At 37.0% G+C, this 26944-nt stretch overlaps 1 pseudogene; it reads right to left on the bottom strand.

The window, feature by feature from the left end:
* Positions 1–1442: 1442 nt before the first annotated feature.
* Positions 1443–3367, bottom strand: LOC111892210 (sugar transporter ERD6-like 7; annotated as a pseudogene).
* Positions 3368–26944: the final 23577 nt, after the last annotated feature.

Raw genomic sequence — 26944 nt, 5'->3', positions numbered from 1 at the left:
ATCGTCAAACTGAGTTGTATGGATTTCATATTACTATGGAGGATGATAATTTGTTAGGAGATAATGAGCCGCACAAATATTAATAAGTCACGGCGAGCCTAGAGGCTGCAAAATTAAAAGAGGCGATGGACAACAAGATTCGTTTCATGTATGATGACCAAATACGGAACTTGGTTGATCCTACACCAAGTCTTAAAACCATCGGATATAGATGGGTCTTCAACAAGAAGACCGACATGGATAGAAACATACAAACTTATAAAGCTCGACTAGTTGTGAAAGGTTATACTTAGACTCAGGGAATTGATTATGAGGAAACCTTCTCACTAGTAGCTATAATTAAGTCTATTAGGATACTACTTGCCATAGTTGTATTTCATGATTATTAAATATGGAAAATGGATGTAAAAACTACTTTCCTTAATGGGAAACTAGCGGAGGACGTTTACAGTACTAGAAAAACAGCCTTTTACGACGCACAATTTGTGTCGTAAAACGCTCAGACGACGCGCAAATGCGCGTCAAGGAAGGCCCTGTCATAACGAGAGACGACACGCTTTTGCACGTCATTTATAGACGACGCGCATTTACGATACGCATTTATGATGAAGCGCATTTACGACACGCATTTACGACACGCAATGCGTATCATTAAAAACCCTGTCAAGAAAGGTCATGTCATAAATGAAGATGACACACATTTTTGCGTATCGTAAATTTAAATGTTTAAAAAAAATATATTTATGTATTTATTAATTTTAAATTAAATTTGCATTTAATGTCTCATAATAGAAATAAAATACCATACTAAATAATTCAATCTAATGCAAAAAATTTAATGTCATACAATTCTATTTCTTACAATATATCAATTTGCATTCATCTAATCTACTCTGTGTTTCATACAAAAAATCTATTTCACAAATGAAGACTTGATAACTTGAACATAATCCATGGCAAAACAAATTGTTTAGAAAACAAAGAAATCATGCAAGTTTTCTAAATATGCCCTCCATACACTTTATCAGCTGCATTCTTGTTTAGCCTTATGCCATTTAAATTTAGCTGAGAGAAACTGCAAAAAAATAATAATAAATAAATTTTTGTCATAAAAACAATTAATGAAAAAAAGAAAATAAAAAGGGCCCATGGGGAATAAAAAGGAGCATAATCAATGAATTGTCCCACTAATAAATAAATGTTAAACGAAACAAAATCCACCAGATGCTGCTTTGATGGATATTCCGATATACTCCAGAACCAAAAAGGTAGTTTTGGAGGTTAGAAATACCTATAAATCTTCCATGACAGTTGGATAAGCATCCTTAATATCAACTTATAAAAAAAATTAAATAAAATTATATATACATATATGTATGTATATATATATATATATATATATATATATATATATATATATATATAATAGGGGTATTTTGGTATTTTAGTAGAAAATAAAAAGAAACAGCGCCTTACCCTGCTGCAAGCTGATCAACGGAGACAATGGCATTATGATAATCACCGCCTGTAAGACCCATAAGATCAAGTAAAACCGGCAGAGGGTACCAAATGCCAAAATAATTGCAAGCAACCCGTTTGTATATAACCAATGATGATGATTATCAAGAGAAGAAGACATACAGCTCAGATAATAAACTCCAGTCACATCTGAAAATAAAAAAAGTACCATGTATGGTTAAAACAAGATTCAGACTACAATTATAAAAATCTTTTTTTAAAGTAGCCAACAAGAGTTGTCAACAAAATAAACTTACAGTGACAGATCGCAAATATCTTCTCTGAAACAAATCTAATATTTTGGCCTTCGGGAGCTTTTGTAGTGTTTCTATATAATCATATCAACATATTCAAGACCCTACTGATAACACATAAAAACAATTCTATAATTTTTATTCGTTAACAAAAAAAAAAAGAAAAAAAAAGTTGAGAGCTTTGAAATGAACACCTAGAATTCATCTGCCTCCTCAAATATATCAGCATCCTTCCCTCTAAGTTTTCTTATGGCTGCATCAAACTCTTTTTTTTTCATACAATCATTGCCTGCGTGCATGATGTTAAACATAATTTCTTGATACATCACATACCAGCCATCTAGGAGATTCTGGTACAAAGAAAAGCCCCACTAATAGAACAACACAAGGGAGTAATCCTGCAAACAGAACACTAGAATTCATCATCTTTTATTTTCTTTATCCATAAAAATGACACTAGTAGTAAATAAATATAATTTAGACTAATTTAAAACCTGTCAATGCCAATATGCTCCATGTTAGCACTGTTCCAGTTATAAAGGCAACAGACACTCCTGTACATATCATGACTTGCAGAGTAGGTAGGAACAGTTTAGAGGCATTGCAACTTTCATTATGCCAATAACATATGAGATTTATATAATATAAAGTGGTTAGCAATGGCAACCTGATTTGCTGCTGTTAATGACCCTCTTAAATTTTTGGGTGCAATTTCAGCTATGAACACAGGTCCCTTACAACACAGAAACATACTATGTAAAAGAGAAAGAAATCATATAGATTCAAATAATTGGCACTCAAATGTCGGGAAAACTAACATACCACATAAGAAAAGACTCCCATTCCAAATCCTGTTGCTAGCCTTCCAATGTCTAGAGCCACAGGACCCTTTCATAATAATTAAAAAAAGAATTTGAGTATTGTTCAAAAAACTCAATGAATAAAAGTTTATGTACCTGAGCAAAGTAAATTGGTAGCTACCCGACTGTACAAAAAACAATTGACATTCTCAGTGCCAGTTGCCATTGTCAAAGTGAAGCATTTGGTTGTTTAATGTTTGTTCTAGAAGATTATGATTGATAATGTGCAAACTCTCTTTAACTTACCCCTTTGCGACCAAAGAAATCAGCTATAGGCCCACTCGCGATTGCACTGATCATTGCTAGGTTTACACGCATTCTAAACCTACAAAATGCACAAAATGAAAACAACATAAACAAACAGAAACTAAATTAACAAAGGAAGTTAAAAATCCTAATTATACCCTTGCAAGATTTATAGCCTTATCTCCATAAGACTGATTGGTCGATCTACAAAAATAAAAATCATGACTCAAAAGAGTAATAACATAAAAATTGGATGATTAGATCCAATAAAATCAATAAAACTTCTATAATTATTACTCTAATATACAAAAATGATGTCCCGAGAACTTCCAAATTACACAGAAGATTTCTTAAGACCAGAATAGAAGATTAAGATGAAAGCAGAAATATTTTCTTCATTCAAGAGATATAAGAAACAAACCTTCTCACACTACCCTTCCCACTAGTACGAACAGAACCAGCCATCTTTTGTAGCTTTTCCACATTCATCTGGCATAAATATAGATAAGATATGACAAGTAGTTACCTATATCTAATTGTGAATCTAAGAATTCCTCAATAGAACCGACAACATAAACAACACAAAAGCAAAGAAATTGACAGTAAACATACTCATGCTACTCGTATAATAAATCAAAACCACTGTAATTGGTGGATTTATTTACAAAACGTAATTGATGATTTCATCGATCATGAGTTAGGAATATGATTTCGCATTTTGATTTCATCGACCATGAGTGCTTTTCGAGTAACCTAAGAACACGATTCCGAATTGGTGATGGAGACGAACCGGAAGCCTTTAGAAGTGGCGACCTGGCGATGGTGAATTCTCTTTCTACAACACCGACAGCTCTGATTTTGATGACACTGACGATGGAAGTCGACGACGTTGGGAGACACTTGGAAGGGTCGAAGAAGAAGCAGATGGCGGAAGGTGAATGGAGGTTTGAGAATCGAGAGAGAAGAAAGAAAGAAATGGGGTTTTCAACGAGGATGAGCTAGGGTTTTCAGCCGTCGGTAACAAAGCGGGATTTTTAATTTTTGGATTTCATTTCCCCCTCGAATGAAATGCGCGTTTCATTAAAATTTATCAAGCGACACGGTTAGACGACACACATTTTATTTAAGGTGCCCTCCATGTTTTTTTATTAGACACTAATTTTAGGGCACGCAAAAATGAGTGTCCACTATGCTTCATAATTTGGAAAACTTACATCAATTTTTAGGGCATGCACAAATGCGTGTCCTCTATCAGTGCATGTCATTGATTGTGCGTCGTAAAAGGCTGTTTTTCTACTAGTGTTACATGGCTCATCCATAAGGTTTTGTATTATCCAAGTGTCCTAATATCGTATGTAAGCTTGAGAAGTCCATATATGGACTTAAACAAGGTCCTCGCAAATGGAACATTTGTTTCGATGAGAAGATCAAGGAGTTTGGTTTCTTATGCAATGAAGATGAATATTATGTGTATGCTAGATCAAATGGGAGAGTCGTTGTCTTTCATGTCTTGTATGTCGATGACATTCTACTCATAGAAAACGACATCCCTACACTTAATAGTGTAAAAGCATGGCTTCAGAAGAGTTTTGCTATGAAGGACTTTGAAGAAGCTGCTTACATACTTGGTATCAAGATCTATAGGAATAGATCTAGGTGTCTAATCGGAATTTTCCAAAACACATAGTTAGATAAAATCATGAAGAAATTCAAGATGGAAGATTCTAAGAAGGGATTTGTACCTATGCAACATGGCACGATTTTGAGTAAAACCCAATTTTATTGTACTAGTGAAGAACTAGAAAGAATGAGTCAAGTCTTATATGCTTCTGCTATAGGATCGATCATGTACACCATGATGTGTAAAGGCTAGACATCTCATACACCATTAGTATGATGAGTCATTATCAGGCCAATCCTAGTGAATGTCATTAGACAGTAGTCAAGAACATTCTGAATTATCTTAGGAGGACTAAATATATGTTCTTTGTTTTGTGTTAACATTAAATGGAGGTGTAGTGACTAAATAAGTTGTGTGGCTAAAGAAATTCATCAACGATTTAGGTGTTCTTCCAAGCACAGTTTAACCGGTTGAGATCTCCTATGATAACGAGGGTGTAGGGTCCTTAACTAAAGAGCCTCGATATCTTAAGAGCACAAGGAATATTAAGAGAAAATTCCACCTTATCAGGAAGCTAGTTGAAGATGGAGACATTATCGTGAGTCAGGTTCCATCCAAAGACAATTCAGGGATTCTTAGAACCCTAAAAGAATCTCAAATCATCGTTCCCACTGTAGTAGTTATTTAATCGAGAAGTGAAACGAGATCAGAAAACAAATAGAATTAAGAACACTCAAAGTAAATATAATATTGTTTCAGCTCGTATCATGCTTCATTGATACAATGAGAGTTAGATAGAAACGATAGCAAAAAGTTGTTATCTATCTACTATACCTTCCCCTATTTATAGGAGAAAAGAAAGCATACCAAAAAAAGCAAAGGACTAGACAATACAGTTTTGAAAACAACAATGCCTTTGTAAATAACATTACATAACGAACATTACAAAACTATCGACACCTTACAATAAACTTCGACTACTACAATCTCCCCCTTTGTAAGCCGTGTCGAAATCAGGTTATCAAAACTTGAGCAGCCATATGTAATGTTTTACGAATCTCCGCATACCAGTTCATGACCTTCTTCAATTCAACTTTGTCCCCTTCTTTGTTCTTCTTACAACTATTCATACGTACAATCAAGTTTGTATATTTAGCAGTTGTGTATCTTTCGACATCACTTGACTGAAATAAGAACTTCATTTGTTTTCCATTCTTGCTGTTTCCCAAGAAAACAATTGCAAAAGGCTTCAGACATATTTTTCCATCAACATACATCTTCAAATCAGCTTGACTCTTCAACAATGATTGAGGAACTGTGATTTCCTTTCCCATTGACAGTGCTAACTCAACATCAGTCAATGCTAGACAATCATAGTAATTGTCTATTAAAAGCTTAATATGGCTAAAACCCAGATGTAACACTTCTTTACTTGTTCCCTGGAGTTTCAAAGCATCCATGTCTTTAAGTAAAGTTGCAACTTGAATCAGATCATTCAAATTTATCCGAGGAAAATCATCAATTGAGAAGTCAAGAGCAACAATGCTTGCTCTCACAACATGGTATCAAAAATTTTGTAGCATGTTTTCGAAAAACACATCCCTTGTTATACTTAGCACTCGAACAATCTTCACGAGTGTCCATGTAACATCCCGAAGTTGTTCATGGCCGAAAACCCATTCTGCCCGTATAACTCGCCGTATGTCGAAACGTTCCGATGTCGTTTTTGGGTTTAGTTAGTTAAATTTATATGTTTATTTTAATCTAATGAGTGTCCAAATCCTCTAGGAACTCATGAATCTAGCCCAAAAATATTTATTTCATAATTTTTAGAAACGTCCCCGCCGGGTGACGGAAGCTTAATTGGGTGCGACCTAAAGCCTCGTTAAGGCCGGTATCGGGTAGAATTCCACCGTGTCCAAGTTTTGGGAACTATATAAACGTGTTTAAACATTCATTTGAAGCTTTTTCTTCCTCTCTCTACTCTCTCTCTAACCTCTCTCCTAAAATCCAAGTTTAAGGGTCCAAATCATCAATTTTAGGCTCCAAATCTTTGAGGTACCATCCCTAACTTGATATGTAACCTTCCTAGCCTTCAAATTCGAGTTCAAATCATAGAAAAGGACCACATTCATGAGTTTACAGCCAAGGAACTGTCCTAGGCCGTGAACTCATATAAAATGGGTTTTGGAGCACAAAAACCCTTCCTAAACACAATTGGACCTTAGATATGGCTAGATGGCTTTATGGAATGGACTTAGAATGCCTTAAACTATAATTTGGAGACTTGAATAGGAGTTTACGGCCAAGGATGGTGTTTAGGCCGTAAACTCATAAATATAGGGTTTTTAAGCCCTTAAACCCTTCCAAAACCACAACAAGACATGGATATGACTTCTAGAATAATTGCTTTAGCCTTGGAACACTTTAAACATAATTTTTAGGAGACTTATGTGAGTTTATGGCCAAGGCATGTGCTTGGGCCGTAAACTCCTTGATTCATGGTGTTAGAATGCCACCTAAACACCCCTAAAGCCTTTAGGTGAATTTTAGAAGTCCTTTCAAACAAGTTCTTGGCTTTAAAACATCTTGAATCACCCTATAGAAGATTTTACGGCCATGAAGGGGGTCTCATGGGCCGTAAAATCCAAAAACACCCCATAAGATTCATAAAATTTTATGTAGAGCCTTGGAATAATTTTTACAATCACATGTGATTTGCTTGGAATCCAAAAACACAATTTTTCATGGGTTTATAGGAGTTTACGGCCATGAGCCTTATGCTAGGCCGTAAACTCCCTTAAATGGGTCTATTTGATGTTTAAAAATCATTCCAAATCCTTAAACCAAATTCTAAAATTATTCCCTAAGTATTTGAAGTCATTTTGCACCATAAACTACCCCACCATGAGTTTACGGCCGTAAACTCATGGGGAAGGGGTGTTTTACACCAAAAACTCTTGTATGAGTTTATTCATGGGGAATAAACTCAAGTCCCAAGTCCCTAGTATCATTTCACGTCCTTAAACGCCACCCGGGTCCTTCCAAACACTCGTATCGGGGTGTTTTCGCGATTAGAAGTAAATGTCCCTAACAAATAAATAAACTAAGTCCTAATTAGATACAAATGTGTATCTTTACATTATACTTAGGAACATCATGTGTTTGCAATCCCCGAACCAACGTTTAGCATCCGAAATCGTCACGTTTCTCGTTCGGTGAGTTCATACCCCTATGCCTTTTCTGTGTTTTTCAATGTTTTCAGGGGAGAATACAAGCAAACCATAACTGTTTTCAAATCATAACACTAATATGTTTCAAATAATATCTGGCAAATTTATAAACACTTCTACTCCTTATGTATTATGCTGAGCATAAGGAATGGTTTATCAATTACAACTAAATGGATTTTAGTTAAGAAAATAACCAAACTAATCAAATTATTATGGGAATAATTTTGGATTCTATATTCTCTTTATATCATGTACTGATATCTATATAAAGTTATTTGATAAACTATGTCTGATTCAGTTTATCTCCATATCAATTGAATGTATTGCCAGATAGTTTCTTGTATGTACCTATTTTTACTGTATTAGGTTTCATAATCTTTGTATGTTTGATATCGTATGAGAATCCTGTGAATAGTTTAGTACTAGTTTGTGAGTAGTCACTACCCTTTATGGATGATCAGTAAATCCTCCCCGGAAGTGTAACCAGAGTCTCCTGGAGGGAGAGCGAGGAATTTGTGAATAGATCTATTCGGGAATGACAATCCCACACCTTAACTGCTAGCTACAGTTAGGCGGGCACGCCTGGGGTGACAAATTTTGTATATCGTCTGACGTCTGACTAACGTCAAGGAGGTCTCGTTTTCGTATCAGCATGGTTACCCGACTCACAATACGTATTAATATAAATTTATCACAGCTGGGATTTGTTTAGAATCTATATCTTGTTCGGGATGATAATCCCATGGTTTTGTATCTATATCTCGTTCGGGATGGTAATCCCATGGTTTTGAATCTATATCTTGTACGGGATGGTAATCCCATGACTTTATCCAACTATCTTATATCAAATTCGGGATAGTGATCCCATGGTTTTATCAAACAATCTTATAACTAATTCGGGATGATAGTCCCAAGCTTTTCAAACTATTTTCTATCTACAATTCGTGAATATTAAAGTATTTCATATTTATTTCGGGATAGTAATCCCATGATTTTCAATATATAGTTTTGTGTATTAAACTATACTCTGTATTATTAAATCGGTCTTGTAATTAGGAAAATATAGGATTTTCCTGGGGTAACGTATATCGCATAATTGAACTGTAACGAAAGATAACCAAACTAACTATTTAATATAAGAAAATATGGGATTTTCTTGGATAACAAACCTTTTTGGAAAACTAAAGGAAATCGATACATTTTCATAAAACAAAACCGCTTATGAACTCACCAGCTTTATGCTGATTTTCAAACTGCTTGTATTCTCAGGTCCACGTTAGACAGGTACCCGACGTTATCTTTTGGTGAAGATGGAGTGCTCAGAAGACTCGTCTCTACTTTTGATTATATGATATATGTATAACTCTTGTACAATTTACTTTTGAAACAAATGTAAACTTTCAAATATATGTAATGTAATGGTTGTTTACTGTGATTACTATGTACATTGGATTTGATACTCAACATGGAGTCAACCCCGGAAACGTTTCCGCCTTTGGTTTTCGGGGTGTGACAGTCCATACCTCTTCTTGATACTTTCCCAACACCGCATGAAACCTCAGCTTCATATGGATAAAATCATCTTTATCCTTGAATTGATCATCAATCGTATACTGGGTTGTGAGAAACATCATTTAATTGACAGCAAAATCAAGTTGACTCATGTCAGAGTTCTTGATAGCATAACTTTTCCTAATCTTTTTCCCGTACTCATACATCTCATTGTAAGCAACTCTCGCTTCGATATTTTCATAACTATGTAGCTTTCGTGGATCTCCTTTGTTCAAAGTAGGAGGATCATTTTGTCGAAGCCTTAAAATACTATGAATTTGACATTGCTTCTCTATCTCTGCATCTATCTCAACCTTTCTTTCTTCCTTTGACTTCTCAACCACAACCCCTTTTCCTTTATCTTAATTTGTCTTAGTTTGCTTGGTTTTCGAAGAACTCCCTTCACCAGTTGACCCAATTACAATGCCTTTAGCAAATGGTCTTGTAGTTGTAACAATTGCTATTACTGTTTCAACCTTCGAAATTGTTGGTTTCGAAATTTGTTGATTTTGGTATAGGAGTATGAGTTGTAAACACCATTCCTACAACCTTTACTTCTTATCTGTTTTCCCAGACGCACCTTCTCCTCTACCAAAAGGACCAACATGTCTTCTTTCTCCCCCTTGCACCCCTGTGACAACAGGTGGGGCATTTGTTGGTAAGAGACTTATTAGCTGAGACAGTCAGGCTAACTCCTTCTTAATAGTTGTTTCAAACAGACGAAACTTCTGAGTTAAGAACTTAGGAGTTAAAAGAAAGGATGAGCCAGATTTCAAAACTAGCTCCTTGAGTTCACGAAGCATAGCATCAACTTTTCCAAAATTGCTAAGATCATCAGTTGCTTTTTCATCAAACTTGGGAAGTAGAGATTGATACCATTCCATCACCTTTTTTACAGCTCCTGCAACAATGTCTACTTTTGAAAGTAGAGAAGAGGAATTTTTATTCAACTCATTAATTTCTTTGGCCACATCAACCTTAAATTCTTCTAGCTTTCTATTCATATCTTCTCTGACCATCTTGACATCCTTAACAAATAAAACATGCATTTCCTTTGCAACTATCCTTAGCTCTTTGATTTCATTATTGAATGTATCAGACTAAGCTTTGACACGAAGTTCATTATTCTTGTCCAAAGTATCCAACTTATGTTGTAGTCGAAGCTCCTAAACCTTGAGCATAACATTGACTTCAATTCCTAATACCAAATGTTTGCTGCCAACATCAGCTTGTGACTGTAACAATGATTTAAGCTTTCTGTTGAGGATCTTGAGCTGTTTCCCTGACATAAGCATGAGTGTAAGACCCCATTCACTAAAATTACCATAAAGGCAAACATGCTACATCCATATTCATAATTATAATTCACACTAGTGGTCTACAAAAGCATGGATACAAACCAACTAAAAAGTTTTTTTTTTACAAAGTTTCATAACTAGCTGTATAAACACATAACTACCTAGGAATTTATAATCCATATACATATATGTATACCAAGTAAAAACATAGTAGTGTCAACTACTCTAAGTCCTCCAACAAAGCCTGTTTACTCTGGATGCTTATCACCTGAAATAGTTAAACACTGAAAGGGATAAGCGGGCGTCGCTTAGTGAGTTCAAAAAATAGATACAATATAACGCTATGTCATATACATAACAATATGACAGGTACAAAAAGAAACAAAGGACAACAAAGGCTTATATGTGTATCAAATGAAGGGCTTTCCAAATCAATAAACGGTTAGATTCAAGGGATTACAATCAATGAGACACAATAATTTAGGATCATAAACATCATAAATTCCAGCCCAAGAGGCATTTAAAACACAATCCCTTTTAATCATGTTGCTAGAATATACAGGCTTTCAGCCCTACCTAGCCCGAAGCCAATACCAAAGTGATACGAGTCATGCTCTACATGCTCAAAGGCACAAAGCCAATACCAAAGTGATATGAGTCATGCTATACATGGCCAAAGGCATCAAAATCAATATCAAATAATAACCACTTAGATCAATAACACAAGAAAGCACATTGTACATATACACATAACATACAATTGTCCCTATATTGAACTCACTGTGCTGTAACCGAATGTTGCGATAAAATTCCTCTTTTATTCTGATGAAATTACACCATCCTCAGGCCTCTAAAACGTTCAATTATACCCCTGGAGTTCATATTTCATATTTCATAAGCAATTACTCAACTACTCTCAAGTTATGTTGTTTTCAATTTAGAAATTTTAGTTTTTGTTCTTTGTATAGCTGTCACTTGCAGATCTGTTTTACCCTTCTTAAATATCAAAATAACTAATAAATTATAAATATTAACAAAATATACTCTTATATATTTCTAATTCCACTGACCTCTTATTTTTATGATTTTTCTATAATTTACTATGAATTTTACAAAACAGCATCCTAAAGCTGTCAAAATGTCCCAAAGCTGTCAAAATTCAGCCTTACTGCACTGAACATATAGCTGTTTTCACCCATCTTAAGTCCGGAATTAGATTTTGGTATTAAAACAAAAATCAAAGTAGACATTCTCAGCTTTCCAGGGATATATAGCACATCTCCAAACGATTTTTCTACAATTTTTGGTGATTTTTACAAAAACAGGACAATTATACCCTTTATAATTTCATTTTACCCTTTACATGATCAAACCTCATGATCAATATGACCAAGCTCTTCTTTTACAATGATAACACTGAATATTTTAGTAATCCATTCTAATTCAAGTATAAACCATGGGTTTCATTACTAATTTTCACTAATTACTCTTAAACCATATGATTAATTCTCAAGTTTACATGTAGTTACTTGATTTCCATTTAAGATTCTAGGTTAATAACATAAACTCAGGCCTAGTTTCATTAAATCAATGGTAAACCCACTTTGATCAAACCCTAATCTCTTAATAACTCACTAATTACAAGGGTTAATCAAAAAAATTAAGAGTTCATACCTTGATTACTAGACTTGATACTTCAAGAACTCTCAAAATCTTGATTTAATCTTCAAAACTTGATCAAGATTGATCATGTATGTGAAAATCTCCCATAGGGATGGTGAGGAACTGAAAATGGCAGAAAAATGACTCGAAGTCGTGTTTCAATGGGTAAAAACCCGAGTTGGGTCGGGTTTGACCCGGTTTGGGTACCCATTTTACCCCTAAATACTAAAAATTGCATAACTTTTCGCTCGAAACTCCGTTTTCGATGAGGATTTCGCCTATACGTTTCTAACAAGATAATTTACAACTTCCAATAAAAATACCCCAGAAAAGATCTTCCAATAAAATCAGATTTACTTATTTCCAACTTAGACGTTATACTTTCGTTAATTCCAATAGTTGACTTTTTGATCAGAATCACATAAGACTTCCCTATCACTTCCAATACCTTTCAAATGATTCTAAACTTAGTTTAACTTCAAATATTATAAAACTATTTTGTTATAAATCAACGCTTAAAACCATACCGAAAAATAATAATATTTTTTTTAACGCTTACAATTCTATTTTACTATAACTACCTACTTTAAATGTTTAAAACAACATAATATCTAATAATATTCATTTTTAAACTAACAATCATATGAAACATGATAATTAAACAAGGTTAGTAAAGTGTATGTTACAATGTGATCTGGTATATCTTCTTCTTCAGGATCATATTTAAGATCAGCAAAAGATCCTCCAAATCCTCCATCATCAGTGTCATCATTATTTACATTTTTGTTTGGATCAGTGGATTGAGAAGGGAAAAGAGAAGTGATGGGTTGATTCATAACTTGATAAAAAGTTGGTGAATGTATGGTAGTAGTAACAGTTCGGACAAATGGTGGTAAAGATGTAGTGGTAGTAATGATTGATGTTTCGATAATACCTTAAGTAGACACTGGATGATCATTGTTCAAGACTCCATCACCCATATTGACATTTACATCTGTATTAGATATGTGTGTAGAAATGCCTAAGGTCCGAACCTCCTCATGAAATGACTTGGTTATCGACACCTCGGGTGGTATGACCGAAATATGCTCAGGAATCGATGTTTGTTGAATCACCAAGAATAGTAGTTGTCTCCACTGTAGAAGTTCTCATAAAGCTACAGGATATTCCTAACTCCTCGAAAATCGATTTGACATGAGATTTCTTCTTTGATGAAAGATCACCCTCTAGAGTTTCAGGGACTGATTCTTCTTCTATAGAGTCATCCCGAAGAATCAATTTCCTCTTCTTCGTCTTCTTGGAAATATGCTTGGCAACATCCTCAGCCCTTCGTTTCTTTGAATATGGAGAAACTGGTACATGAACCTCTCTAATAATGAGACCTTTTTGTGTAACATGTGGCTTTCGAACTATGGAAGGAAAAAAGCTAGAAGATCTTTCAGCAGAAATTCGTGACCTATGAAATTTCTATTTGAGTCGCTTGAATACACCAGTTTTCGAAGGAACCATTTCCTTTGTAGGCTCAACAGGTTTAGGGTCAACAGGTTTGTCTGACTTCCTCAATACCTTGATCACCACTCCAACCTTTTTCTTGGGTGACTTAGTAACTTTTTTTTCTTGAATAGGTTTCTCAGGAGTAGACTCATCAACTTTCTTTGGTTTTCGAGATTTCTTTGAAGAACCTTCATCAGGTTTTGCCAGTAAAACACCAGTTTCATCATTTGTGCTAATTGTGAGTAAATAAGCCATCAACACTGGATTCGAAGGATCAACTTTCTTGAGCATCCCATTGGGAATTCTAGCAACTAAAGGAAATATAGTCACATCATCTTCAATTGTTTTTGGGAAAAGATACCTCACAAATTCTAGCTCATCAGCTAGAACCAAAACACCTTCCTTCTCATAAGCATAACGAAGAATCAGACTCCAATACCTTGCACACGAAACCCTATCCACTGTATTTGTATTTTCAACACTCTTCAAAAATTCTTCCACATCTATGTCGCATAGTCCACTGGTAGATCATAGTAGATTCCAGCTACCATAGCATACACCTCCATTCTTCCTTTGTCCAAGGCACCACTTCGACCTGTGGGACATCGAAGGTAAATTCCAAAAAAAAAATTCTATATACTGGGAAGACTGGACTTCTTGAACTCACTAATCTTAGTAAGAGTGGGTTGATAACCCATCTCATTAAACATGTGTAGCCCTTGTTCATTAGCGACTTTGTTGAATGGTGGAGAATTAGGGATTTCGAGGATCTTGGCAAACAATTTCTTAGAAAGACGAAACTTCTTATCATTCACAAGATTGAGCGTCACAACATCCATCATGTTGTTGTATGAGGCAGTAGAACCAACAATTGAAAGCCAAGACATTGTGACTTCAAAAGAACTAAAAATTGCAGTCGATAAAACTGAATGTTTCAAAGCAAAGATGAGCATCTTGAGTTCTTTGGGGTACACACTAACATCACCATCAAATTGATAGTTGGTACTCTGAATCTTCATTATGGGTTGAGAAGAGATGTCTTTAGTAGTGTTGAATTGAGGAGCATCCATGACTAGGGTTTTTCTTGGAATCATGAAGAACATAGAGAAAAGATAGCACAGATCGTCTTGAAAATATTTAGTAAGCATAAAATTGGAATGAAGACCCAATTACCCCTTTTATATGTATCCCAAATGTGAATCTCAAACAGTTACCATAAATGTACTGGACATGTGGCCCTTGAAAGTTGCACCACTAGCCGTTAAAGACGCCATGTAAGATAAAGTGTGTGACACGATATCTGATAAACGCACACAGTTACCAAATAGTCGCATCAAAAGTCTCTTCGTGATTACTTATGGATAAGGACTAAAACCTTCGGAATGGAGGTTCGTCTCTTTCACTTTTGGGCTTTGAAAACGAAGTCATATGCCAGACTTTTGAAATATTCAGCCTGAGTTGGTCATACTCAGAACCTCATGGATTTCATGAGTGTTGTGTGCCAATGAAAAACATAAGAAGCAAAATAAAAAAATTAGATCTATGATGTCGAAAATATAATTTTGACATGAAAGAAGATAAATCCCATGCAAAGATTACTTTGTTAATCACCAAGAGAGATGATCAAATGCTTATGTGGTTTCCTGTGAATTACAATCGAATACTTGTTGATAAGTTTCGAAGGGCTTCTTTTAGTATGGTTTTGAAGGTGGCTCAAATTTTCGTTACAATGCACACTCAACATATATATGACAAGCTGTAAAAAATAACTACATGTTTGACCAGTGTAGTCAATGATAAGTAAGCTTTGAAAAATTTATTAAGTAACGAAGTTGAAAATGATACTCAGACAGAAATCATATGCTTGAACCAAAAGTAGTTTCCAAACTTGTTGGGTAACAAATGTTATAAGTTTCGAACATTTTATCAAGATTACAATTAAGAAAGAATATGACTTTGAGTATCGAAATCAGGTACTGCAACAAATGTTTCGTGAATTCTGGAACGAAGTTCCCCGTTAATTCCTTAAGGTGGTTCGACATTTTGGATTTCACTTTCAACACGGTCTCATGATGGTAGATCATTAACACAAAATTTTGATATGTCTAGATCCTGATTGGTTTTTCTCAGAGATCTCTTGGACATATGTCTTTGTTTGTGACTGTGTAAGAATTTTGGGATGAAAAAGATTGGGTAAAAGAAACGAATGTACCTATGCTTTTATTTGACCACACAATATACTCTTAACTCATATGAGAAGAGTAAGGTAGCTCATGAATGAATTAGAATATAGCCTCATTGGGTAGGAATTCTCAAAATTCAAAACTCATAGCATTATCGAGGCTTTTGTCAACATGTTGCAGCATGCTTCTAGGGACATCTTAACTAGTTCAATGTTTTCAAAAATATACCTTCCCCAAAGCAGCAAGCATGAACCTATAAAAGTTTTCCATTTGTGAGGATGTTGAGAAAATTCACATAAATTTCAAAATTTTTGTACACTTCTTCACATTTTCGAAAGACTCATCCTTATTTCAAAAGTGAGTCGGTTTTCTCCAAAATCCCTTGTTCCAGTTTCTCGAATTTGTCCACCAACCTTTTCTAATGAATTACACAAAATTGTCTCTGCAACTACACATCAAGTGTAAAAATATACAAAAAGAAAATATTTTTGTATTTTTGTTTTCTAAAAAGAAAATAAAAATAATAATAAAATCTTTTTGATATTTTTGAATTTTTCAAAATGGAAAAACAAAATGAAAATATTTTTGGTATTTTGGATGTTTCGACATGAAATAAGGAAAAAAAACACAAATATTTTTGTTGTTTTTTATTTTTCGACAGAAAAGTAACAAAAAAAATTTGTAGTACACTAACGAAAATTTATGATTAAGATATTTGTAAATAATGTCGAAATTGAAGTGTGTCGAAGCGTTGAACGTGAACAGTAACCTCTAAATCACAAGCTGTCTCCTCTAAATGAACAGTCAACACCTCTGAATCGACACTTTTGCAACTTTTTCTTTTGTTATTCATTCGAAAGAAATCCAAGCACAAAATTAGCTTCCATTAATATCAGTCTACTTATTATTCTAACAAAAGATTTTTCATCCAATGGCTTTGTAAAAAGATCAACAAGATGATCAGTTGTTTTTACAAAGTGAACTTCGATGTTTCCATCTTCCACATGATTCTTGATAAAATGATAACGAAGTGCAATATGTTTTGTTTTTTAATGTTGTACTAGATTGTGACAAATGTGTATAACACTTATTAAATCACAATACAATGGAATCTTCTTCATGTTTATTGCATAATCTCGTAATTGGCTTTGAATCCAAATTATTTGTGAAGTGAAGTGCCAGCTAAGAAACTTCCCATCTAAAAGTTGACATCCTCCACTTGTACTTTTTCAATCAAGACTACAACCTCCCAGATCAGCATCAGAAAAAGCTTTAATGAAAAAGCCAGTTTTCGAAGGATACCACAATCGTAACGAAAATTTTCCTTTGAGATATCAAAAAATATTTTTCACTGCAGTTAAGTGTGGTTCTCTGGGATTCGATTGATACCTAGCACAATTACAAACAGAAAACATAATATCAGGTCGACTTGTCGTAAGGTATAGTAATGAACCTATCATGCTTCTGTATAATGTAATATCAACAACAGGTTTATCTAATGAAGGATTGAGCCTTGTTCCTACCGCCATTGGTACTCGTAACTTTGTGCTATTCGTCATTCCAATTTTTTCAAGCAGATTCTTTGTGTATTTTTCTTGATTTATAAAAATATCTTCTATTCTTTGTTGAATATTCAATCCCAGAAAGTTGCTTATCTTTCCCATCATGCTCATCTCAAATTGACTTTTCATCAAATTTTGGAATTCACTAGACAAAGCAGGGTCAATAGAGCCAAAATAATATCATCGACATAAATTTGAACAAGCATAAGATGATTCCAAACTTTCTTCTGAAATAACATGGGATCAACTGACGCTTGTTAAAATTTTGATTGTTTTAAGAAATAGGTAACTGTTGCATATCAGGCTCTTGCTGCTTGTTTTAATCCATAAACATCTTCATCTAAAACATAACAATGATCAAGAAATTGAGAATTGATAAAAACTGGTGTTTGTTCAACATAAACAGTTTCTTCAAGAACTCCATTAAGAAATGCACACTTCACATCCATTTGATAAACATCAAAATCCTTGGGTGCTGCATAGGCTAAAAAGACTCGAACATCCTCGAGTCTTGCGACAGTGGCAAAGTTTTCTTCATAGTCGATACCTTCTTGTTACGAATAACCTTTAACTAAATGCCTAGTCTTATTTCGAATTATATTGGCTTCTTTATTAGTTTTATTTTTGAAAATCCATTTTAATCCAATCAAAGATACATCTTCTGGTTTCAGAACTAACCTCCAAACTTTATCTCTTTCAAATTTAGTCAACTCAAATTGCATAGTAACAGTCCAATCAGGATCTTCCATAGCAGTCATGACTATTTTTGGTTCAACTTTCAAAATAAAGACATTGAACATTCAAAATTCTTGATGAGTATTTAGAACCTCATTTTTAGCACGAAGTTGAGCTCTTGTAAGAACTCCTTATTGAAGATCACTAAGAACTTGTTCCTTTGGATGATTTCTCGTTCATTTTTCCAATGGTGGATATCCTGGATCAAAATCCAATGGAGCATCTTCGAACATTTCATCATTCTCCAAACCTGAAACAGAAAAATTATCATTAAAATCATGAAAAGTTTCAATTGGATTATCATTATTCGGCATAATAAGCTCCCCCTCAATAGCTTCATTTTCAGTTTGAACCCCCTCAACCTTATCATTCATTCTCATATTCTCCCCCTCGAAAGAATGCTCCCCTTCAACACGGGAATTCAAATGCAAGTTCTCCCCCTCCACTTGATCATTTGGCATACTTTCGTGAATTTCAAGAGAACGATTTGTCCAATTTACATCATCAGCTTTCTGAGTAAGTGTCGAAAAATCAGAATGCTTTGATGATTCATGAATTTGATTATCCTCAACGTTGATTTCAGCATCAGCAACCCAATCTGAAACACCAAAACTTAAATCCAAATCAAAATCAGACGAATTAATACTTTCAAAGTCATCTTTTGATTCATTAATAATTGGTTTTTGTTCAAAAAGCTTTTCAACTTGTTTGATATAGTGATCATCGAAAGCTAGATTGAATGTTTCTTCAATTTTCCAAGTTCGCTTATTTAATACTCGATATGCAACCGAATTATGAGAATAGCCCAAGAAAATTCCTTCGTCAGCTTTGGACTGAAATTTGGAAAGATTATCCTTGAGATTCATGATAAAACACCTGCATCCAAAAACCTGAAAGAGTTTGACATTAGTTTTGCGGTTATTGATAATTTCATACGGAGTAATATTAAATCTTCAATGAATAAATGATCTATTTTGTGTAAAACATGCAGTTGAAACTGCTTCAGCCCAGAGAGATTGAGGAAGATTCGCATATGTAAGCATCGTTCTTGCTGCTTCACAAAGAGAATGATTTCGCCTTTCAACAACACCATTTTGTTGAGGTGTGAAGGGTGAAGAAAAATTATGCAAAATTCCTTTTTTAGTTAAAAATAAATCAAGAACATTGTTCTTAAATTCTGAACCGTTATCACTCTTGATTTTTCAAACTTTCTTCTTCAAACTTGTTTCGATTTTCTTGATAAAATCAATCATGACTTGAGCAACTTCAGATTTTATCCTAAGAAAATAAACCCGAGTAAATCTAGAAAAATCATCAATGATTACCAAAATGTATTGTTTCTTGTTGAGAGTTTCAACAATTGATTGTCCACATAGATCAATGTGAAGAAGTTCTAATGGTTCAACAATTTTCGAATCAATTACAATTGGATGTCCTTGTCGATGTTGTTTCCCTTGCTCGCAAGTTGCACATAAAGTATCATTGTCAAAATTTAAAATAGGTAAACCTCGGACAAGATCATTTACCACCAGTTTATTAAGATTTCTAAAGTTCAAGTGGGAAAGTCATCGATGCCAAAGCCAGCAAACATCTGATGAGGCTTTCGAAAGTAAGCACGCTGAGGGAATTCCAACTATGGGTTTGAGGTCGAGAGTGAACAATTCTCCGTGTCGTTTGGACTTAAGTAAAACTTTGTTTGCGTTGACTTTCGAAATCATACTTCCTTCTTCATTGAATACCACTTGATTGCCAGTACCCACACCAAGTTGTGAGACACTTATCAAGTTATGTTGAAGACCTTCGACAGAAGCAACACGATTGACAGTGAATTTCCCATTTGCTATTTTTCCATATCCTTTAACTTGACATTTTTGATTGTTTCCAAACTTTACAACTCTTGCATTATCCAATCTTCGAAAATCACGTCAATTTTCTTTCCTTCTTGTCATGTGGCGAGAGCAACCACTATCGATATACCATTTTCCATCATATTGCTCGTCACATAAAACCTACAATCAGTGAAAAAATTTAGGTACCCAAGGCTGTTTGGGTCCTTTATGATTAGTTTCAAACACATTATGAAATGAAGAACCTAAGATCCAATTATGAACTTCAGATTTGATACTATCACTTAAGTCCACTTCATTTGGTAAAGGCTTAGAAATATAACATTTTTAAAGTTTAGGACTTTCACTGACTTTCACCTTTTTCTTTTCATTTTGTGGCCGTGTAGTCTTATCTTTCTAAACAGGACGCTACGCCTTGACTGAAGATGTCGAATCTTTTGATGATGAACTGACATTTGACATTTTGTTCAAATACTTCTCATAAGCATTTTTGATTTGTTGTTTGGAGATTTTCCTGTTTGATAAGATTTCCCTTTTCCTTCAAGCCAATGATCTATGTTTTGCATATTTGATCGACCCTTGGTACATGAGACTTTGAAAGCTTGTTTGGCAGGAGGATTAGGAAAATTTGGTTGCTGGGGTGTGTATTTAGCATTCCATTTTGATTGAAATTGTTCAACCTTATTATTTTCACCTTTTTGTTTCAAAACATTGTTGTGTATGATTTCGAAGTTGATAAGACGGTGAGTTGTTTTGGGATGGAAATGACTTTGAAAAACCACCACTGAAAACCCTTTGATTTCTTGTTTGATTCGTAGATTGAAACTTCTTGTATGGTTGCAATTTTGAAAACTCTTTTCCTTTCAATTTTTTATCATAATTTTGTGACAAAAACTTTGTTTCATTATTTTTGGTTTTCGAAAAATCATTTTGTGATGTTGATTGAGACACATTCTTTTTAGACAGAGCGGGATTTTTCTTGTTAACTGAATTTGATGAAGATTTTGTCTTCACCTTTTCAGACACTGTCTTTTTAGTTGTTTTCTTTGTCAAATCGTTTTGTGTGACATCCCCATTTTCTCGGCCAGAGAAGACCGATTTGTTTATGCTTTGTTTTAAAATCAGAGTAATCATTTAAAGAAAACGGTTGCGGAATTTGTTCCCAAAACAAAATCTGATAAGAATCTATCAAAACTTTTCTTGAAGAATTGTCTTTACATTAAATAACAAAATCTCGGGATGTCATGTTCCGATACAGACCAAAAGCATAAACAATATAAAATAGGCCTTACAACAGTTATTTATAACTACTGATCTATAATCCAAATTCTCTCTTCAATTCCACCAACTTATACCCTTGTGCCATTACCTGTAATGCAAAGAAAACTGAGTGGGTCGGGCTTGGGAGCCTGGTGAGCATATAGGGATTTTAGCCCACAATAATACAATTATTATATTCAATCATCAATCAATAATTCGAATTCCATATCCCCATTATCTCCTTTATTTCTTAAGGATTTATCCTAAGAATCAACTACACTTCATTCATTCATTCCTAAGGGTTAACCTAAGGAATTGGCATAAAGTACATTGCTACATGAGGCGCAGCTGCCAGGTTTATGACATTCTCTTTTAGGCGCATCAGTCGATGTTATCCTTTAAGAACATCTGCTAGTAATATCCTATAAGATCATCTGCTAGTATTATGACATTCTCTATTTGGCGCATCTCCCGACATTATCCTATAAGCGCATCTTCCAGGATGTTACGACATTCTCTATTTGGGGCATCTGCCAACATTATCCTATAAGCGCATCTACCAGGATGTTACGACATTCTCTATTTGGTGTATCTACCAATATTATTCCTAAGTGCATCTACTAGCATTATGACATTCTCTATTTGGTGCATCTACCAATATTATTCCTAAGCGCATCTGCTAACATTATGACATTCTCTTTTAGGTGCATCTGCCAATATTATGCTTAATCATCTTTCATACCTCATCATTTTATCACATACCAACTATCTCATTTACCCATGTTCTACCCAACATATTTGTAGATATAAAATACATATACAGTTTTACTCATTTAAAAACTATATAAAACATCTATTCCACACTCATCTCAAATAAGCAAACAATGTATAAACACATAGCACATATTTCATAGCAAATACTTTATATGTGTGTTAGAAGAAAGTAGCTATACACTCACACATATAAACAACAATATATATAAACACATAACACGTATTTCATAGCAAATACGTAATATTTATGTGTTAGAAGAAAGTAACTATACACTCACTTGATAATACGATTATCGGACAACACTACAGCTCTCCAAGTAGTAACTCTTCGGTGAAACCGGGATATCTTCACACACCGGGTTTCTCGCGGACAGCGCTTCGGCTCTGTAACATCCCGAAATAGCAAGAGTAGAGTTGAAGGGCTAAAAGTGTTATTTGAGGAAGAGTGACTCGGCGAGTCCATGGATGGACTCGACGAGTACAGTCGCGAATTTGGTCGCGTGTTAAGTGGCCGACTCGGCGAGTCGATGAGATGGACTCGGCGAGTAGGCGCTGGGTGGAGAAAACCCTAATTCTCGGGGTTGAGCCCTATATAAGGAACATTATGTTCCTTCCCTAGCCTCTCTATTTCCCCCTTGAGTTCCAGAAACCCTAAATCACAGAGGAGCTCCATTGTTGAGTGGATTGGAGCATTGGAGAAGTTTGTTGAAGGAATTTTGTGGGAATTGAAGGCTTGGGGCAAGGGGCTTTGCTTGGAATCAACTTCATTGCAGTTGGAGGCGTCCATTGGAGGTAATATCTCGTTCTTGGTCTGATTGTATGTCGTTTCTTCAATTTGGGGTTTGTGGGATTTTGTCTAAGGATGTAAATGGAAGTCTAGAGGTTAGATCTGAGGTTGCTACCTCAGATCTGGAAGGGAGGAGAATCAGAGAGCATGAAAGTCCCTGTGTTGGTGTGTTTAGTAAAGCTTGCAAGTCCCAAACCCTAGTTATAAGTGATTAAGGCCTAGATCTCTTGGGATTCACGTAAAGTTTGCCACTTTACGTGATGGATGAGTTGTATAAGCTTAGATCTATGTTTTGGATCATTTGCATGGCCTGGAATGCTTCTGAAAGGATTCAGATCGGTGGTACTCGGCGAGTCACATGGGTGAACTCGGCGAGTTGCTTGAAGATGAGCTGGGACTCGACGAGTTGGAAGAACAACTCGGCGAGTCGGATGAAGATAGCCTGTAACTCAGCGAGTTGTATGAACAACTCGGCGAGTAGGTTGATGATAGCCTTGGACTCAGCGAGTCTGTTCTTGGACTCGGCGAGTCTTGTCTAAGAGTTCCGATATTCTCTGGTTGAGTCGAGAATCGGTGAGTCAAGGGATGACTCGGTGAGTTGTGTGCGAGTGGACTCTGAGTTGTTGGACTCGGCGAGTCTCGGGGTGACTCAGCGAGTTAGGTCGCGGATGGAGTGAAGTCTGAGTATGGGAACTCGGCGAGTCATAGGGTTGACTCGGCGAGTAGGGTCAGTCAGGAGTTGACTTTGACCTTGTCTTTGTCCAAGGGTTGACCAATGGTGTCCAGGTGCATTTTGGTAATTATTGTTTGTTGTTTTGAGTTCAGCGCATTGGTGGTTGACCAGTGGTGGAGATCGTATCAGTGATCGGAGTAGCTTGGATTATCTGTTCAGTCGGTAGCTTCGAGGTGAGTTATCCTCACTATATCAACGGGGTCTAAGGCACCAAGGCCGGCTCTTATCGGATTGAGATCCGGGTGGTTGTTATTATGTTACTGCTTTGACATGTTTGCATCCTGTGAGTTAGGATGGTATATGCTAGAGACCTGATTGAGATCGGTATCCTGAGAGATAGGGAGATGCTATGTTAGTGACCTGTTAGGTCGGTATCCTGGTTAGGATGGTGGTATGTTATGTGATCTGTTGACCTGCTTATTGACTGTGAATTGTTAGATGATTGTATGTATATGTGCACATGGATGTTTGGACTGGAGTTGGGTTGAGGCGGGTCCTGCTGTGTGCAGTAGGCCAAGATACCCAGGGCGGACCGGTTGTCCCGTAGGCCCAGCGAGCGGTCCGGATAGGCTGTAGGTCCCGATAGGGGCGGACCAGACATGCCGAAGGCTCGGAGAGTGGACCAGACAGACTGAAGGCCCGGTGCGGGCGGACCGGTCATACTGTAGACTCAGAGAGTGGACCATGTGGATTGAAGGCCCGGGAACGGGCGGACCAATCACACTGCAGACTCGATGTATGTGGATGGACTCATAAGGTGGACCAGGTGGACTGTTGGCCGGTGCGGCTGACCAGTCACACAGTAGACCCGGAGAGCTTGGCTGTTCTATGATCGGATATGTTGGCATGTTATGCGTGTATGGTATTTGTGGTTGGTATTTTGGGGGTATCTCACTAAGCTTTCGGGCTTACAGTTGCGGTTTCATGTTTTTCAGGTTCTTCAGGTGATCGTGGCAAGGCGAAGGCGTGATCGTACCGCTCCTCATAATTTTGTGGTGTTATGATTCTGGGAATACGATAAATATTTTGTATTGAAAACCTTTTTGTAAAGAATTATTGGAATTGAGATGTTTTTGAAAAATTTAAAATTGGTTGTATTTTTGGTCGTTACAAGTTGGTATCAGAGCCTTGGTTTGAGTGAATTGGAGAAACACTCGTGTGACTCCAGTCTCAAATCGAGGAGAGTTTTCGAAAGAGTATTTAAAAATGGTTTTTAAAAATGAGTAAAGGAGGACGCGGAGGTACGATCAGCCGGAGCCAGTAAATAACCCAAAAATACCATGCATGTTATTTGTTTTTGAGCTTTGATAGAACAACATGCTAGTGTTAGGCTAGGGATCTTCAGGATTTCATGATATGTTGCCTGATTTGTGATGCCTGTAGCCTAGGGTCCCTTATGGGAGATTCTCAGTGTTTCTCTAGTGGTGAGGGTTGATTATTGTTATGCTTGTTCTCTAGGGTATTGTGGTAGTAATTCATACAAATGTGGGTAGGTGTGGAAGGTAGTATGGGCCCGTACTACTAAAAGCACAGGACCCATACGCGTATCAGGGAAACCATGATCTCTAGGGTGGGTTGAGAGAGAGTTGGATCCCAGGGTGTGGGAAGAGTCTGAGATTTTGTGTGGTGTTTATTTTCAGTATGGAGATTCCGAGGCATGATGAGAGTGGATCCGGGTCAGGATCGGGAGCTGGAGAGAGGGTTCCGGGCGAATCGGTGCCGCCCGAGGTTGTCGGTCAGATGAGCACGAGCGAGTTGGACGCGAGGATTCGTGAGATCCTGCGTGAGGAGATTGCGGAGTTGTTCCGGGCTGAGTTGCCAGAGCTGTTTGGGTCGATTAAGACCGCCATGGTTGAGTATTTTGATGAGCGTTATGCGGCTCTCACCGAGACGGCTGCCGCGGCGGCTACAGCAGCTGTAGCAGCGGCAGGGGGAGGAGCTAGTCGGGGTTTTCAGTATTGGGACTTCGATAGGACGAAGCCTCCCACATTCGACGGAGTTTAGGACCCGATCGTTGCTATGAGGTGGTTGTCAGATGTGGAGGGATGTTTCTTCACGTGTTCATGTCCTGCTGATCATAGGGTGAGGTGTGCTCTGAACCTGTTGAGGCTCGGGGCGAAGGATTGGTGGAGATTGACCACGGGGTCATTTTCGGAGGCGCAGAGGGCTGCGGTTTCATGGGATCAGTTCAGAGAAATGTTCAGTACTCGTTATGTTCCGCAGGTTGAGAGGGAGAGATTGGCTCAGGAGTTCCTTGAGCTGAAGCGGGATTCGGAGTCGGTGACTGAGATCACCAGGATGTTCACCGAGAGGGCGATGTTTTGCCCAGAGTTCACTTCGGAGCAGGCCCAGATGTCCCGATATCTGAGCATGCTCAAGAGGGACATCAGACAGTTTGTGTCTGCGCAGAGGTGCGAGACCTTGTTGGAGTTGCAGGAGGCCGCTAGGCGGCGTGAGTTAGAGATTGAGTTGCAGATGCGTGAGCTGAGGCAGGCTCCGGTGCAGTCGCAGCCGGCGCCGAAACGGTCCAAGACCGTTGATGTTAGAATGGGGGATTTGAGCAGCCACACTTGTGGGAAGTGTGGCAAGGGTCACACCGGGGTTTGTAGGACCGGTGGTGCATGCCGCAAGTGCGGAAGGGATGGGCACTATGCGAGGGATTGTCGGCAGTCAGCGCCAGTTCGGGATTTGAGGATCTGCTATCATTGTCATCAGGTTGGACATTTGAGGGCCAACTGTCCACAGTTTGCTGCTGGATCGGTGCAGGCTCCAGCACCGGCCACTTTGAGGATCACAGGTGGAGGTCAGGGTGGAGCGGAGCTCCCAAGGGCTCAGGGTCGTGTTTTTCAGCTTGTTGCAGAGGAGGTCAGGGCAGTGCCAGAGACAGCTGCGGGTATGTTTCTTTCTTGATGTCTTGTTATCTTGTGATTACTGTGGTGTAATGCTCATGAGCCGGTAATTGTTTGGGTTTTCGTTGTGATATTCTTCGTTTTGCGAGTTGTGGTTTGGGTTATGGATTTGTGTTTCGGGTTTTCGTCTTGGTATCCGTTGCTCCCTGAGGGTTTGATATGATTATGGTTAGTGTTTTGGTGCTTTCGTTGGTTATCGTTCGTAAGGGTTGTTAGTGGAGATGCGACATTGGGTTACACGTCAGGTAGCATCTTCGTTCGTGGAAGGGGTAATTGGAGATCGGATTCTTCTTGAGCGGATTGATCAGTGAGGAGATGTGTTTTGCTAAGGGTTGTTTATGCTTGTGGAAGCGGCCCGTGTGTAAGTGGTCTCTTGGTGCAGGGTTGTTTTGGAAGGTCGTTGATGGCGGCTGGCGG

The sequence above is a fragment of the Lactuca sativa genome, chromosome 4, assembly GCF_002870075.4.
Source record: "Lactuca sativa cultivar Salinas chromosome 4, Lsat_Salinas_v11, whole genome shotgun sequence".
Lineage (NCBI taxonomy): Eukaryota > Viridiplantae > Streptophyta > Magnoliopsida > Asterales > Asteraceae > Lactuca > Lactuca sativa.
Note: the sequence above shows the minus strand (reverse complement) of the source record. Positions and strands in the feature narration are given on the sequence as shown.